Here is a 12,759-nt window from a genome sequence, read left to right as displayed (position 1 = left end):
TTTAAATATAATTTTATTTCTTTTGGCTGCCCTGGGTCTTCTTTGCTGCCTGCAGACTCTCTCCACTTGTAGCGAGCAGGGCCTGTGCTCTAGTTGGGTGGTTGGGCTTCCCGCTTTGGTGGCTCCTCTTGCTGTGGAGTGCTGGGCTCTAGGATGCCTGGGCTCAGTCTTTGCGGTGTACAGACTTAATTTCTCTGTGACATGTGGGGTCATCTGGGGACCAGAGATCGAACCGGTGTCCCCTGCACTGCAAGGTAGATTCTTAACCACTGGACCACCAGGGAAGCCCCTGTAGTTGAAGTTTTCATTGGAGAAACCTAAAACATGATAAAAGTGATCTCAGCAAAAGGGGGAAGGAGCAGTGAGCGCACAGCCTGCCTTCCACCAAAGAGAGCCTGACAGGTTTGCACAGACCCCTTTCCGTTTCTGAACCACACTTGCCTCTTTCTCCACCTAAAAACCACACATCTCTTAAATTCTCCAAGCAATCTTCCTGGTGGCTATCTTCCATGGAAGTAGAATTTCTAGGTGAAAGATTCTGTGCAATCTTTCTATGTGAATATCAGAAGAAGGTGAACATTTTGTTTGAGGTTATGGTTCTGGACTCTCTAGTCAAGGCTATGGTTTTTCTTGTGGTCATGTACGGATGTGAGAGTTGGACTGTGAAGAAGGCTGAGCACTGAAGAATTGATGCTTTTGAACTGTGGTGTTGGAGAAGACTCTTGAGAGTCCCTTGGACTGCATGGAGATCCAACCAGTCCATTTTGAAGGAGATCAGCCCTGGGATTTCTTTGGAAGGAATGATGCTAAAGCTGAAACTCCAGTACTTTGGCCACCTCAGGCGAAGAGTTGACTCACTGGAAAAGACTCTGATGCTGGGAGGGATTGGGGGCAGGAGGAGAAGGGGACGACAGAGGATGAGATGGCTGGATGGCATCACTGACTCGATGGACGTGAGTCTGAGTGAACTCCGGGAGTTGGTGATGGACAGGGAGGCCTGGCGTGCTGCGATTCATGGGGTGGAAAAGAGCTGGACACGACTGAGGGACTGAACTGACTGACTGACTGACTGATGGTTCTGGAAATTCAGAATGAAATATGTTTCAGCTCACATTGGCCAAACGTGCTGTACCTGGCCTCAGCCTCCTGTATTTTAGTTGGCTCACTGATGTCATTAAGGTCCTAGGATCTCTCTAGCCCCTCAACTACTGCATCCACCTCCTAAGGCATGGCAAAAAAAGGCTCTCTGGTACCATTAAGATCCCTGTTGATTGCAGATCCTGTGATCTTGCTGGTGCCTTGACTTCCTGCAGCTTCCTAAGACCTTACCTGGGATTTGTTGGCATAAAGTTCAACCAGGAAAAACAGAAAACAAAACCTGTTTTAGTGTGTTTCTTGATATTTGGTTTTGTTTTTACATTTGCAAGAGCAAAACAGAGAAAACAGAGCAAAATTTACTTTCAAACATATATGGTTACCTGATTTAGAATTACTGATTCAAAGAGTGTCTGTAAAAATAAAATGTGACCTCCTCTTCCAGCTTTAAGTGGAACAGTATCTGAACTTGCTCACCTGGCACTGGTAATTAGAAAGCTGAACAAAATACTGGAAACAACTGTTTTCAGATCCTGGACAGCAGGCCATGCAGGACTAAGTTCCTAGAGTGAAGATGGATGCACAAATCCATCTGAAGACTCCCGGCTGTCTGCCTTCAGGCAATTTCCATGCTGCAGGTACAGGGAGGGGAACCCAGATGCAGCCCAGCAAAGCCCTGATCTGAGAACACAAGTGAGCCAGGGAGGTGCAGAAGGTGATATGTGTGGGTCAGGGCATCTAAAAGACAGAGCTACTCAGACAGAAAGAATGATTACAAGTGCCTAATGAGCCTGCTGATTCTCTGTCATTGATCACACACAGGTGATTCCACAAGGCTGGGCAGGAACAACTTTTGAGGAAAGAATTATTACTGGAAACCTATGTATTGAGTGGGGCTGGATGCCATGATCTTAGTTTTCTGAATGTTGAGCTTTAAGCCAACTTTTTCACTCTCCACTTTCACTTTCATCAAGAGGCTTTTTAGTTCCTCTTCACTTTCTGCCATAAGGGTGGTGTCATCTGCATATCTGAGGTGATTGATATTTCTCCCAGCAATCTTGATTCCAGCTTGTGCTTCTTCCAGCCCAGTGTTTCTCATGATGTACTCTGCATAGAAGTTGAATAAGCAGGATGACAATATACAGCCTTGACGTACTCCTTTTCCTACTTGGAACCAGTCCATTGTTCCATGTCCAGTTCGAACTGTTGCTTCCTGACCTGCACATAGGTTTCTCAAAGGGCCAGTCAGGTGGTCTGTTTTCCCTTCTCTTTCAGAATTTTCCACAGTTTATTGTGATCCATGCAGTCAAAGGCTTTGGCATAGTCAACAAGGCAGAAATAGATGTTTTTCTGGAACTTTCTTGCTTTTTGATGATCCAGCGGATGTTGGCAATTTGATCTCTGGTTCCTCTGCCTTTTCTAAAACCAGCTTGAACATCAGGAAGTTGATGGTTCACGTATTGCTGAAGCTTGGCTTGGGGGAATTTTGAGCATTACTTTACTAGCGTGTGAGATGAGTGCAATTGTGTGGTAGTTTGAGCATTCTTTGGCATTGCCTTTCTTTGGGTTGGAATGAAAACTGATGTTTTCCAGTCCTGTGGCCACTGCTGAGTTTTCCAAATTTGCTGGCATTTTGAGTGCAGCACTTTCACAGCATCATCTTTCAGGATTTGAAATAGCTCAACTGGAATTCCATCATCTCCACTCGCTTTGTTCGTAGTGATGCTTTCTAAGGCCCACTTGACTTCACATTCCAGGATGTCTGGCTCCAGGTGAGTGATCACACCATCGTGATTATCTTGGTCATGAAGATCTTTTTTGTGCAATTCTTCTGTGTATTCTTGCCACCTCTTAATATCTTCTGCTTCTGTTAGGTCTATACCATTTCTGTCCTTTATGGACCCCATCTTTGCATGAAATGTTCCCTTGGTATCTCTGATTTTATTGAAGAGGTCTCTAGTCTTTCCCATTCTGTTGTTTTCCTCTCTTTCTTTGCGTTGGTCGCTGAGGAAGGCTTTCTTATCTCTCCTTGCTATTCTTTGAAACTCTGCATTCAGATGCTTATATCGTTCCTTTCCTCCTTTGCTTTTCGCTTCTCTTCTTTTCACAGCTATTTGTAAGGCCTCCCCAGACAGCCATTTTGTTTTTTGCATTTCTTTTCGATGGGGATAGTCTTGATCCCTGTCTCCTGTACAATGTCACGAATCTCCATCCATAGTTCATCAGGCACCTGTCTATCAGATCTAGTACCTTAAATCTATTTTTCATTTCCATTGTATAATCACAAGGGATTTGATTTAGGTCATACCTGAATGGTCTAGTGATTTTCCCTATTTTCTTCAATTTAAGTCTGAATTTGGCAATAAGGAGTTCATATTCTGAGCCACAGTCAGCTCCTGGTCTTGTTTTTGCTGACTGTATAGAGCTTCTCCATCTTTGGCTGCAAAGAATATAATCAATCTGATTTTGGTGTTGCCCATCTGGTGATGTCCAAGTGTAGAGTCTTCTCTTGTGTTGTTGGAATAGGGTGTTTGCTATGACCAGTGCATTCTCTTGGTAAAGCTTTGTTAGCCTTTGCCCTGCTTCATTCCGTATTCCAAGGCCAAATTTGCTTGCTACTCCAGGTGTTTCTTGACTTCTACTTTTGCATTCCAGTCCCCTATAATGAAAAGGACATCTTTTTTTGGGTGTTAGTTCTAGAAGGTTTTATAGGTCTTCATAGAAGCATTCAACTTCAGCTTCTTCAGCAATACTGGTTGGGGCATAGACTTGGATTACTGTGATATTGAGAGGTTTGCCTTGGAAATGAACAGAGATCATTCTGTCATTTTTGAGATTGCATCCAAATACTGCATTTCAGACTCTTTTGTTGACTATGATGGCCACTCCATTTCTTCTAGGGATTCCTGCCACAGGAGTAGACATAATGGTCATCGGAGTTCAATGCTTAGCACGGAACCAGCAGTGGGAAGCCTTGTTGCTGCCCCCAGGGGACTGTTTAAAACAAGACAACAGCCCCCAGAGGAGTTGCTTAGTTAGGAGCCATACTAGCAAAAGAGACTTAAATGCAGTTTTGGCTCTTCCAGAAATGAAATCTTGAACCAGTCAGCCAGGAATCTTCTGATTATCACTAGTTAAGTCATCTGCCTGAGAAAGCTTTCCAGCCTCTATTGGAAAGTAACCTCGCAGTAACCACTGGGGTTCTTTGCCCAGTACAACTTCCTTGTTCCCGACCCCTTATGCCTATAAAAGTCTTTTATTTTGTGCGACTCCTCAGAGTTTCTAACTGCTAAGTTGGATGCTGCCTGATTCATAAATCTTTAAATAAAGGCACTAAGATTTTAAAATTTTATTTTATTTTAATAGGGCATATAGCTTAATTTGGAGAAGGCAATGGCACCCCACTCCAGTACTCTTGCCTGGAAAATCCCATGGATGGAGGAGCCTGGTAGGCTGTGGTCCATGGGGTCGCTAAGAGTAGGACACGACTGAGAGACTTCACTTTCATTTTTCAAATGGCAACCCACTCCAGTGTTCTTGTCTGGAGAATCCCAGGGACAGGGGAGCCTGGTGGGCTGCCGTCTATGGGGTCGCACAGAGTCAGACACGACTGAAGGGGCTTAGCAGCAGCATAGCTTATTTTACGATTATATTTGGCTTTTAAGAGATTGTTATAGATTCAATAGAGCTTACTGTGAACGATGTCAGATTCAGGATCTCCAAAGATTTAGCTTCAAGACCAGGGACCAGGATTGATCACTTAAGAGCGTTTGTGTAGCAGTTTTATGACAGTGGAAGAAAGGCATAGAAAGCTTGTGACATGGACAGCAGAAGGGGGTGGGGAGTGCCCCCCTTGCTAGTGTTAGCAAGGGAGGTGTATACTTTTTAAATTAGTTACTACAGTAAATCAAAAGAATGTCTCAGGTTTGTGAAAGTTTTACCAGACCCACTCCCACAATTAGCATTTTAGGATAACAGGATTAGATTTTAACAGAAAGATCCTACCAGACCCATTCCCATAATATACATTCTAAGATATCAGGATTAATCAGAAGGTTTTCAGAAAGGAGAAACTGTCCTCAAGCAGGATACATTGTTCTTATATGATCCTTAGTACAGAGTTTAAGTGGCTCAGATGGTAAGGCATCTCCCTACAATGTGGGAGACCTGGGCTGGATCCCTGGGTTGGGAAGATCCCCTGGAGAAGGAAATGGCAACGCTCTCCAGTACTCTTGCCTGGAAAATCCCATGGATAGAGGAGCCTGGTAGGCTACAGTCCACGGGGTTGTAAAGAGTCAGGCATGACCGAGCAACTTCACTTTCTTTCACAGAGTTTAAACTGAGTTGTGTAATCATCAGTTCTGGGCCTAAAGAAAGAAAGAAAACAAAACAAAAAAAAAATGTTTTAAGTGACTAAGAAGACTAAGGAATGCAGAGAAAAAAAGATGTTTGTCCTTTCCTCCTCCTTCAGAACTCCAGACCCTCTCTCCTCGGCTTCCCCCAGACTTCTTATCAACCTGCTTAGGAATTGACTCTCTCACTTTGAGCACCTCTTCAGCCTGTGAGCTCCATGAGAACATCAGGCCAGAAAGAGAAAAGACCTTGAGTAAATGTTATGATGACTGAATAACTGTGCAGATAAAATGACTACACAGAGTCCATGAGAAGGTTACATTCACTGAAGATTAGCTTTTTCTTCCTCCTCCCTCCCTCTTTCCAGAACAGAAGTTCAAGGGACCTTATATCACCCTCACCTCATATGGAACTCCAGTGGTCTGGGAGATATTTATCTTTTCTTTATTTTTACACTGGAAGATATTTCATGACTGTACCCCACAAAATTGAGAAAATTACTACTTGAGGGGCAGGGACCCTCCATGTTGTCTGAGTCAAAACAGAACAATATGTGAACACAGGATATTGAGGAGGTGGCTGGGCCCCTGGGCAGCTGGAAGGAGGGAGACAAAGGCAGAGGGGTGCTGTTTCCACCTCCCTCCTCCCAACATGACACACTTGTCCCTCTTTGTACTTAATCAATCCGATCCTGATTATCTGGAGATTGACATGTCTGCTGGCAGATGGTGTGGTCTTAGGTCACAGCATTAAGGCCACCAGACCTCAGTTCTGAGCTGTTTGCCAGACCTAGGACAAGTCTTCAGCGTCTTAGATCTGCTGTTTTATCCCTGAGCATTGACAGCGGTACTCCCTGTGTGAGGGCCCAGAGGCAGAGGCATCGGCACTTGGGGTTGGTCACTGAAAGGCTGCAGCCCCGTCAAGGCTGCCCCTAGAACCCCACCTGGAACACGAGTGGTACGTGCAATATCTGGATGAAGCAGTCAAGATGTCAGCGAGAGACACTCAGTTAGTGCCAGGACAGCATTGAATTAGAGCACTGGGCTTTTCTCCACTCACTTCCAGAGGGTCAGGCCCTATTGCCACTGGCCACATACCCTGAGTGATAACCATCTCCTGGGAACTCCAAGTCACAGCCTGGTGGCTGGGCCTCCAGAGGGCTGAAGGATGTGTCAGGAGCAGTTTGCCCACAGATGCTGGGCACCCCAGGGCTCTGACAGGGGCTGGTGAGGCTGGCATGGCAGGGCCCCACAGCACAGGGTATTGGGGTGCCTGGTTGGGGCTGCCATCAGCTAGGGCCATTCCACCATGAAGGCCCCTGGTAATTTCTGAGCTCAGAAGCTAAAGCAAGGTTGAGCCTGGCTAGTACTTGGTTGCAAGACCACCTGGAAAGACCAGGTGCTGTGGACTTTCCCGCTTGTCTCTCCTTTCCTCTCTCTCACCCTTGGCCACCGCCCCCTTCCCTGGCACAGATGGGCTCTCCTTTGGCCATGGGGAGCTGTAAATATTGTTGAGTCTTGGCCTGGGTGGGTGCTGTGGGGGTTCTGACAATGGGCAGCACAGTTGGGCTGCCATCCTCTGTGCTTGCTGGCCGCTCTGCGTTGGTGGGCAGGTTGAGTGCCTACAGGAAGGCAGTACTTTACGGCATGGAACTGTCTGCATAAAATGGTTCTAATGGCTACATTGGACCTCTGTGTATTTTCCACATTAAAAAAAAAAAAACTGTAGCATGTCTGTGTGTGCATGTGTTAAAGATTTGGAAAATTCTGAAGCCAAACAAAAAATTGGGTCACATGATAAAATATGAATAAGCTTCAAAAACATGACACTGTGTAAGAAAAAGGATCTAAGTGGTCACAGCTGTACAAACCCATGTGCTTGAAATACACAGAATAGGCAATTCCATAAGGATGAAAGAGTGAGGAATGTGGAATTAAAACTGACTAAGGAGCACTAGGTGTCTTTGTAGGGAGATAAAATATAAAATATTCTGGATCAGATAGTGATGATGGCTACACAACTATACAAATAGCCAATCACTAAAATATAGTGCTCAAAGGAGAATTTTTGGGTATATGATATATATCTCAACTTAAAATGATTAATTTGAATTTTTTTTCAAAAACAACAAAACCCACATATTATCCTCAGTGCTTTATGTGGTTCTCACTCTAAGCTCTGTAGACATAAACGAAGATGCCTGTGTCTGTGTGTGCATGCTCAGTCGTGTTTGACTCTTTGTGACCCCACGGCCTGCAGATAGCCATGCTCCTCTGTTCATGGAATTTTCCAGGCAAGAATACTGGAGTGGGTGGCCATTTCCTACTCCAGGATATTTTCCCGATCCTTCACTGTTTCTTCAGAATTTGTCTCCAGAGCAAGGAGTCAGCCACCACCACTCGCCTAGGCTGAGACTTGGGGCACACAGAGGAGTGGGGACGCGCTCTGGTGGGAAAGAGGGAAAGCGTGTCCTGCTCAGAGCGTGTAATGTGGGGTAGCCGGAGGCAGGCTGGCAGGAAGAGGGCCGTCCCAGGTGACTGCTTAGATGACAGATTTGGTTTCCCCCATTTGGTACTAAATTGAAAGGAAGGAAAATAAGGAAGGTGGCAGTCACTGACCACGCACTGAATCCTGGAGCCCATTGCTGCAGGGGCTGGGGTCTGGTTTTCCAGGTCGGCTGCTGCAGGGCAGGACCTCGCGGCTGGAAGGAGAGGTTCCCCAACTTCCCAGTGTGTTAAGAAAGTTCATTTCAACATCCTTCTCTGGTCGTCTTCAATTGGATACTCTGTGGATAAACTTGAAACAGTGTTTCTTAAATTAACTGCAAACAAAGGTAATAACTACATTATGTTGAGTAACAATGATAATGATGATTTTCATTATAGTTAATTTCAAGATTTCTCATTAAATATCTACATTACACCACATATATTAACAAATATCCCCAACAACGTGTCGGGCCATCTGGTCGACCTCGCCACAGTAGCCACCAATCTGTTGGCTTTGTGATCCTCACATAGATGTATCCGCGTCTCATACCTGGGAAACACAGCGCCTCCACACAGACACCATCCTTTCCACTCCTGAGCCCGAGGAGAATAGAAGGGACGCCGGGCGCCCCTCGAATAGATGCAGCCCGACCCGCAGGAAACCCATCTGCGGAGTCCTGAGCACTTCACTGGGAACCGAGGCCGCCTGGGAGCAGCCTCAGCGCCGCGAAGGCAGCGGGACGACCGTTCCCCCAAGATGGCAAGGAAGCGCTTCCGGGCGCCCTTTGGGGAGGAGGACGGGCGGCCGGTGGTCCCTTGCGGTGCCTCCTGTTCTGGACACCAGGGCCGGCCGTCTCCGGGAGAGGACACACGTTTGTGAATCGGGACTATCGGTGTCCATGGGGGAGGCTGGGAAGACTGGACATGTCTGCGTGCATCCGTGTGGTCCGCACCTCCGGGCGAGTGGGAAACATCGAGAGGCTGTAACCCCGCGGACGCCGGCGCCATGCCCTTTCCTGCTCGCGCTCAGCTGCTCCGGCGGTGCCCGCGGGCAGAAGGGGCCCCGCGGCGCGCTGGTCCACCCGGCCGGGCAGCGACACCGACCGACACCGACCGACGCCGCCCGCCCTGTCCGCCGACCTGCAGCCCGAATCTCCGGCAACAGCAGGCTCTTCCCGGGTCTCATGACACCGGGAACGTTGCCGCTGTCACCCCGGCCTCTGGAGCTCTGCCCCAGGCTTGGTGGCCGAACCGTAGCCTTCGCGGGAGTCGCCAACGTTCCCCAGGAAGGGACCGGCTCACGGCGGCCGCTGGGTGGCTCCCGACACTGCCCCGGGCAGACCCCTACCCTTGGGAGGCCAGAGCCCAGCGGGGGCCGTTCTTACGCCCGGGACAAGCCTGGCTGGGAGCCCGGCAGGGCGCGGAGACCCAGACACCAGACGGGAGGGCGGGAGCTGGGAAGACCTCCCCGGGCAGCTGCGGAGAAGGCGCGCTCCTCAGCGATTCCCTAGGCTGGGACCCAGGCGGCCCCAGAGGGCAGGTCCCTGCTCCCGGGCGGACTTAGGAATTTAGTGAAACTTAGACTGTGGGGACTGTAAAACTGAAACCATGAAATGATTGGGTAAAAACATGTATAAATGATTTTTATTCTGTGGAATAAAAAGAATGGAATCATGATACAACATTAAAAAAAAAAAAAAGTCCAGAAGCTATCAAAGAAATGAATGATAAACAGCCATAAATCCACCTTTTCATATTCCACACGGAAGGTCCAATGATAACAACTCAGCGTGGGAGGAACATTTGTGCAAATACTTGTGTACTAAGATTGTTGATATTAGTATCACTCAGTATAAAAACAGAACATTCAGGAAACAGCCATTAAGAGGGATCTAGGAAGGAAATTTGTGTCGGTACTGACTTGGAAAGATCTGTATGATGAATTGTTGGATAAAAATAGCCAAGTTATAGGATTTCCACTGGTGCTAAAAGAAAAAAATATACATTTGTACATTTCTCTTTAAATGAACTGAGATGGAAAGGCAAATGAATTAGAACAGCTAAAGCAGTTTTATAAAAAGAATACAATCTTTCCCATAGGTTGGCACCTGGTGCCAGAAAGAAGTGTCTTCAGAAATCAAAAGGAGCCACACCGCCTGCTTTTCTGCCTCCTCCTCCTGTGGCCTCCAGGCAGGCAGCTGGCATCCTAGCCCCTTAAAGTCACTGCTCCACTCAGACAGACGCAGATCCAAGGAGGGGTTGGTATGACCTTGGCTCTGCAGACTTGGGCTCCTCAGCCTCTTGCCTCATCCTGGGAGCCCCCAGCCAGTCAGTCATCACCCCAGTCTTCCCCACCAGAGGCGACTGGCCCCACTCTGCAGGGGGCAGCCCTTGTCTCTATGAGCTCTGAGCTGTTTTCCCAAAGGAAGGATTTTCCCTTTGCACCGCAGGTATGAAGCAAGGGGATAACTGACTTTTTGCACCTGAACCCATCGCACACTTTGTCCTCACATCTGGCCCCAATTATGCCCATGAGGGTAGAAGAAGGCCATTCCCTTTACATAGGAGGTGTGAATCAACTGGAAGCCTGAGCTTTCACATCTGGACCTTTCATACACGTTTTGTATGCATTGAGCTCCTGAAGATACAAGACAGAGACAGGGTTAGGCCTCTAGTGTGGTGTGGCCATTGCTCTCATAAAATATCCAGGGTCTCTAAGCAACACCAGGGTGGCAAGAATAGGGAAGCATGAAATCATTCAAGCCACACACACACACACACACACACACACAAAGGAGGGGCTAAAGCAACCACCTGATCCTAAGGGAAAATGCAACTCTGGAATCAAACATGTCAAAGTGTCATGCAGATGTAATATCATGTAAATGACCTGATTCTTTAAAAAACTTTAATTATGAATAAATATTTGATGTCCTTGTGTTTATTCTGAGATTATTGAGACTAATATAGCCAGATTTACATTACTTAAAAAAGATTTATTTCATTGGGAAAAATTTACTAAAATTTTACATTTCTTCAAGAAAAATTCAGGCAGAGAGTATTGAAAATACCATGTTCCTGTGAGGAACTGTGAGCGAGGCCGCTACTTTTGTTAGGTCTGAGAGGGCAACGACCAATGTTATAAGATGGAGGATGCCAAGGTGACCGCCTGTGACGAGACCGCTGCCCTGAGCCAGAGCGCCTACGTCCTGTTCTACGCCCGGGAGGGTGCGTGGGAAGGGGGCGCTGGGGGAGGGGCAGCGGCCCCCGTCGGGGCTGACCCCACAGACCCCGGGCAGCCTGCAGGAGACGCCAGCGGCAGAGCTCCTGGGTCGGAGGAGTCCCCGGGGGACACAGAGGTCGAAGGGATGAGCTTAGAGCAGTGGAGACGCCTGCAAGAACACAGCCGACCGAAGCCGGCCTTGGAGCTGCGGAAGGTCCAGTCTGCCCTGCCTGCCGGCGCAGTCGTGATTCACCAGTCCAAACACGGAGGAGGGAGAAACCGCACGCCGCCCCAACAGGAGCACGAGCGGCTCGACCGTCCCAGCACGGACACCCCGCCTCCGGGGCCGAAGAACGTCGGCAACGGCCCTTGTGCCAGCGGGAGGGCCAGAGCCACCAAGGGGAAGAACAAGAAGCCGCGGCCGTCTCTGGGGCTGTGGCGGTAGGTCGGCTCTGACGCACATGCGTGCAGACGCCCAGGCACACGCTGTGTGCGGCACGCCCTGTGTGACGCACCAAGAGTTCCGACGCGGAGCGAGTTCCTCTCGGCCGTGCGCGTGATGCAGCCTCCTGGGAAAGAGCGGGGCCTGGAGTGTGCCCGGGGTCTCGGCGTTCACTTGGGACGGGCTCGTGCCTGAGCGGCTGAGCTCTCGAGGGCTGGCTCTGCTGGGAAGTCGCTGGAGAGGATGGGGTGATGGGGTGCATGAGCGGGCCTGGGCACGGTCCGAGGGCCTCCCACTCCTGCGAGGGTGGGAGAGTCCTCTCGGGATGGGACTTTGGGTGTGGGTTTGCCTTTCGTTCCCCGTCTCTTTCGTTCCCTGGCCGCACCGCTGGCCTCGGGTGAGTGACGCGGCCTGGAGACGCCTCACAGAGCGCTCACAGCCAGCCGAGCAAGGAGAAGATCTCGGGAGCCCTTCGGGGGGCAGGGGAGAGCGGGTGCAGGTCCATGAACCGTCTCCTTCCGGCCGGTCAGGCTCTCGAAAATGCCCCAGACGTCGAGAGGCGTCCGGGGAGAGGACGGGCAAGCAGCCTTTATGGGTGTCTGTCCTTGGGAGGCCTCGTGGTACTTGGCGGAGGGTCCGGCAGGCATGAGGCGGGGATGCGCGCGTCCCCGGCACGACGCTCGTCCGCAAAGATCCCTGGGGCTCCATGTCCGGTGCAAGGAGTACGCTGGAGAAGCTCCAAGTGCCAAACAGGAGAAGCGATCCACAAGGCCATGAGCACCGCCACCAGCACCACCAGCACCCACACGAAGGCCAAGGGGAGAAAGGCAACCCAACCAGTCCCAAAGAAACTTCTCCACCAGCATCGCACCGGTGCCTGAGTGGAGATATGTCGCGCCACGTTCATTTCTGAAAGCAAAGGTCCTCCCCGCACTGAGGAAAGACCCGGGCCTACCCTAGATGGTGATAGCAAGACAACTGGACTTCCGACTCTGCCCGTCCTGTGTGGCAGTCTCATCCAGCTGGGCCCCGGGCAAACGCCTCTGGACGCGAGGAGATGCGGCCGGCCTCCAAAGTGCCTGGGGCGGTGGGGAAGCTGTCCTCCCCTAGCTGCTTTCTCGACTGCCTCATGGGCCCGTGACCCGCTGGAGGGGCAC

The sequence above is a fragment of the Bos indicus x Bos taurus genome, chromosome 25, assembly GCF_003369695.1.
Source record: "Bos indicus x Bos taurus breed Angus x Brahman F1 hybrid chromosome 25, Bos_hybrid_MaternalHap_v2.0, whole genome shotgun sequence".
Taxonomy (NCBI): domain Eukaryota; kingdom Metazoa; phylum Chordata; class Mammalia; order Artiodactyla; family Bovidae; genus Bos; species Bos indicus x Bos taurus.
Note: the sequence above shows the minus strand (reverse complement) of the source record.